Raw genomic sequence first — 5,404 nt, 5'->3', positions numbered from 1 at the left:
GGCAGAGTAGAGGGACAGCGCAGGAGGGGAAGACCCTCTGTGAGGTGGATTGATTCAGTGACTGGGTTACTCGGGATGGGTGTGCCAGAGGCAATGAGATTGGCACAGGATAGAGTACAGTTTAGGGCTGTTGTACATAGGGTCGCTGCTTGACGGCACATAACAACAACAACAACAAAACAATTATGATATTACCTACTAGTCCGGTGGTGAAAATCTTTGTTTTCTTGATGTTGCATGCAATCCATATTGAAGACAGTTCAAGTCCTCTTTGCTTTCTGCCAGCAAAATTGGGCCATTTATCTGCCAAAAGCAAGTTGTTGCTGATGAGTGTTTCTCCAATCTTGCTACCATAGTCTTCTCATAACATTCAACTTCTGGAATAATTTGTCAGCATATAGATTAAATAGGTATAAATAAAGGATACAGCCTTGACACACATCTTTCTTGCTTTTGAACCATACAGTGTTCCCTTGCTCTGTTTGATAACAACTTCTTGGTCAAGGTATAGGTTTTACATGAGGACAATTGAGTGTTCTGGAATTCCCATTCTTCTCAACATCAGCCATAATTTGTTATGATCCACACAGTGAAATGCTTTTGCATAGTCAACATAACACAAATAATATCTTTCTGGTATTCTTTGCTTTTAGTCAAGATTCATCTCATATTAGCAATGATACCCTGGTGTCACATCCTCTTCTAAATCCAACTTGAATATCTGGAAGTTTTCTGATGGTGTCCTATTCAAACCATTTTATAGTAATCTTCAGCAAGATTTTACTTGCATATTATATTAATGATATTAAGCTATATTTCCCACATTCTTTTGGATCATCTTTTTGGAGAATGGTATAAAAATATGGGCCTCTTCCAGTCAGTCGGTCAGGTAGCTGTCCTTCAAATTTCTTGGCTCAGTGCAATGAGCACATAGAAATCAAGTTAGTTCAAGTAATTAGATGTCATTCCTGTAATTTATTTAATGTGTATAGTTGCTATGCATTTGAAGTAATATATTTTTTTAAAAACAATCTAAACATAAACATAATAGTTGTTACCATAAAAGTAATTAGCTTGCACAGTTTATTCAAATGATTTAAAGATTTCACAGCCTTTTATTACTGTTTTCCAAATCTACAACAAAAATATATCTTCAGCTTTCTTCTCCATCTTCCCTGTTTCCATGAAGTTGCAGCCATGAAGGTTGAGCTGTGCCGTTTCAGTGGGTGCAAGATTTACCTCAGGCCCGGGAGGCTCTAAGCCAGGACCAGTGGGAAGGTGTTCCAGTTTCTTAATGCAAAATGCAAGCTGGCATTCCTTTCCAAAAGGAATCCACGGAAGAGAAATTGGACAGTCCTCTACAGAAGCAAGCACAAATAGGCCAATCCGAAGAAGTGAAAAAGAAAAGAACCTACTATGCAGTGCAGTCAAATCTCAAAGGACCAAAAAAAACCCCAAAAGTCTCAAAGGACCATCACTCTTGCTGATATAATGGCCAGTAGGAATCAAAAGGCTGAAGTTAGAAAGGCTCAAGAAGATCAGGCTGTTAGGTCTGCCAAGGAAGCAAAGAAGGCTCAACAAGCATCTCAACAGACCGTAATGGCTGCTTCTTTAGCTCCCACAAAAGCCGTGCCTGAACAAAAAAATTGTGAAGCCTGTGAAAGTTTCTATTCCCTGAGTTGGTGAAAAATGCTAAATTGGCAGATGAAACTGAAATATAAAAAAAATATATTAACCCCCCTCCCCCCCTGAACAAACAAACAAAATACCCACACAAATAAACAATATCTTTTTCCTCTGGAAGCAGGAGTGGCATTCACTTCCTAAATAACATACCTCTGGAAACTCTATGAACTTTGATAAATTGATAGTTGTAGAGGGGCTTCAGGCCTTTTGTTCATACGGTCACTATGAGCTGTGCTTGACCTGAAGGCAATGAACACCACCACCACATCTTTCCTAGGAGGAGCTCTGGTGGCTGTGTGGTTAAAACATTCTGATTCTAGCCAGAAGGTCAGGTTTGAACCCACCAGCCAATTGCAGAAGAAAGATAAGGTATATGCTGCTACAAAGATTTACAGCCTTAGAAAACTGAGGGGGCAGTTCTGCTCTGTCCCATGGGGGCATTACAAGTTGGAATCAACGGAATGGCTCTGGGTTGGGTTTAATTTTAAATTCTTTTTATTGGTGAAATTATTAATCTCCTGAGGGTATATTTAATTTTGTGGAACAAATAAAAGTAACTGGGATCCAACATTGAAAAAGAGGTGAATAATCTGACTGACAGGCACCAGGTTTTTTGAGTTTGTTGGTTTATTTTTTTTAAAAAATAAAAAACCTCAATAGAAGCAGCTTGAGTTACAGCCTTAAGCTAGAATTCCCTCTTTTAGCAATGCTGAGAATCTATCAAATACTTTGGAATTTCTCAGTAACTTTGATTGACTGTTTGACCCCAAGGAATGAATCCTGCATGAACAGTACCATTGATGTCAAAGAAACAAATCAACTTGTCTTCAGTTGTGATTTTGATATGAGGACTTTATGGATCCTCCCAGGGTTTGGAGCTCTTCAGCGCAGGCTGTGACATTTGACTCATATTTTCCAGGTCATTTTGGAAACACCAGGTTCATCACCACGTACTCTGTTCCTCAAGAATGTACCATTTGTTCAGCTTTCCATCAAAGATAAGGAGAGAAGATACATCTTTGCTTTTCCCATCTTTCACTCAAAAATGTATGGTGCTGCAGTCTTTATGTGTAAGCTTTCTCTAAGGAATAGTCTGTTTCTTTATCTTAAGACTTTCTCTTCTCAATCACCTCTGTGAATTAGCCAAATTGCTGGCCACTTTGAATATTTTTATTGATCTTGTGGGTGAATAAACTACTATTTAATTAATCAAGGACATCTTCTTTATCTTTTAAAGTTTTTGTTTAAGAGAAATATTCTTACCAAAGAAGGAGTTTTTCTTTTGCTTTTCAAGGAGAAGAGCAAACTGGGGGCGGGTGGAGAGAAAAGTGCAACAATGAATGAATGGGGAAAAAAATATTTGATGTCTATTTCACTGGAAATATTAAATATCTTTTTCACTTAAAAAAAAGAGGGAAATATTCTGGGAAATAATTAATTTAATCTTATTTGTAAGTGTATTCCTTGCAGATTAATTCCATTTAAAATATAGTAGTATGCATACTACCTGAATCTTACATTTTATAATAAATAAGTCTTCGGTCATAATTTCTTAATATTGTCTTCTCAACCTTGAGTGGAAAATGATAGGAAGTAGAGAAGGGAATCAGTCTTTGCTTAATTATTTCTAAAAGTAAAGACGAAAAGATCTCATTTCGACTTTACAACAACCTCTGACAGAGGCATTATTATTATTCTTATTTGGCAGAGACTTAAAAAGATTAACTCCAAAGCCACATAGCTAGTTAGTGGTGGAGCTAAGAGTCTGATTTGGAGATGTCAAACTCTAAATATAGGGTAGGAAATCTAGATACTTTAGAACCAGTTGTCAGTGCACTATGTTGTTAAATGGTTTGTCTTATTGAATTAGGTTGTTTTCTCCTGTCTTTCACAAACATAACATTTTCTAAAAAATTGGCATCTATTTGTAATTCCAAAGGGAGGTATCTGACTGTACCTTCGTTTTTTTCTATGTTCAAATAATTGTAACTTTCTTCATAGGACCTTTTTTTCTTTTAATACTTGACGTATACATATTGTTTTACTCAAGTAAAATTTTTATCTTATACTGGTTTACTTACAAAGTTCATATACATTTGTTTTTCACACAAGATCCCATTTCCTTTACCACCCCTCCCTCTTCCCATCAAATTATGTGACCCTATAATTAATGCCCTCCCTCCCCCGCCCATTCTCACCCCTCTACTACTCCCATCCCTTTCTCCCTTGGATCCTCATACACGTTCTACGAAAATGGTTTTATACAGTATTTGTCCTTATGGGACTGAGCTCGCTTCGTATAATGCTCTCCAGTGTCTCCCAAGGTAGGTAGTAATTTACAAAATTATTGCTCCTGCGTGCTGCATAGTATCTTATTGTGTGAATGTATCATAATTTTTCAATCCATTCATTATGATTGGATATTTGAACTATTTTCTATGTTCTTGTGATAGGGAATAACGCTGCTATGAACATTGGTGTACAAGTCTCCTTTGCGCCTCAGTTCTCAGTTTCTTGTGGTTATATTACCAGCAATGGAATAGCTGGGTTATATGGAATTTCTATGTTCAGAATTTTTTTTTTAAGTGGGCAATTGATATATTATTTTTGGAGAGGTCCCCCCCCCCACTTTTTAACATGAGCTCGTTGAAATAAAACATTAACAAGTCCAAAACGAAATGAAACAATATTTTTAAACTTTCCCTTCTCATATTGTTGTTATATGCTGTCAAGCTGCCTGTGACTCATAGCGACCCTGTGTACAACATCCCTTAAACCCTGCTTGATCCTGTGACAACCTTGTTTCTGACACACCTACCCCCAGTATCCCAGTCACTGAATCCACCCACCTCATTGAGGGTCTTCCTCTCCTGCGCTGTCCTTCCATCCTCCCAAGCATGATGTCCCTCTTTAAGGACTGGTCCCTCCTTGCAGCATGCCCAAAATATGTCAGATGATGCTTCAGAATCCTTGCCTCCAAGGAGCAGCATGGTTTAACCCTCTCTAGGACGAACTTGTTTGTTCTCCTAGCAGTCCAGTTCATGATGAAAGGAACTTAATGGGAAATTCTCAAGAAGTAGCCCACGTCTACCCTTCACTTTCTTCTTTGAATTTTGGGAATTTGGTCCCAAGTGAGCTTCTGGTTTAGAATCTGTAGCCATACACCCCGGGCCCCTAGTGGGAGACGGGAAGGCCTTCCCCAGAAGTGAGTACCGCAGATCCCGCCCTCGCTTCCTCTGCAGACCGCCCCCCCCCAGCACCTGGGTTGACGGCAGAGGTGGCTCTCAAAGGCCGGTTTGGTGGCTTGGGCCACCTTGGTGGTCTTACAATCCGGGGGTTTGCCATTCATAGCTCTGGCAGCAGCTTTGGCTGCTAAGCTTTCCAAGGTGATGAACACGAAGCTCCTTGATTTGGTGGTGTCTTTTTCATCCGGGGCATGTAGATGATGTGGTCTTCCTACTTGCTTAAACCCTCGAGGACTTCCTCAGTTTCCAGATTGAGACCGTCAAGGAAAAGTTTTCCTTTCCCTTCCTTCCCCATCCCCCCTCAAACACCTCTCACCCCACCTCCCCCCTGCTCCATGGTTGTACCGTTTTATCATCCCACAAGAGTTCCTATCTCGCCACATCCTCTCCAACATTTATTATTTGATGTCCTGTTAAACTTTGCTACTGCTACTGGAGCGAGATGGTATCTCATTGTGGTTTTAATTCTTATC

The 5,404-nt window shown here is 39.3% G+C and overlaps 2 pseudogenes; one reads left to right on the top strand and one right to left on the bottom strand.

Annotated features, from left to right (window-relative positions):
* LOC102855605 overlaps positions 1-1,170 on the bottom strand; it is a 14,727-nt pseudogene extending 13,557 nt beyond the window's left edge.
* Positions 1,171-1,197: 27 nt separating this feature from the next.
* On the top strand, positions 1,198-2,591 carry LOC102855193 (annotated as a pseudogene).
* The last annotated feature ends 2,813 nt before the right edge of the window (positions 2,592-5,404 follow it).

This window comes from Elephantulus edwardii, unplaced genomic scaffold (assembly GCF_000299155.1).
Source record: "Elephantulus edwardii isolate Elephantulus edwardi_28Jun2011 unplaced genomic scaffold, EleEdw1.0 scaffold00054, whole genome shotgun sequence".
NCBI classification, from domain to species: Eukaryota; Metazoa; Chordata; class Mammalia; order Macroscelidea; family Macroscelididae; genus Elephantulus; species Elephantulus edwardii.
Note: the sequence above shows the minus strand (reverse complement) of the source record. Positions and strands in the feature narration are given on the sequence as shown.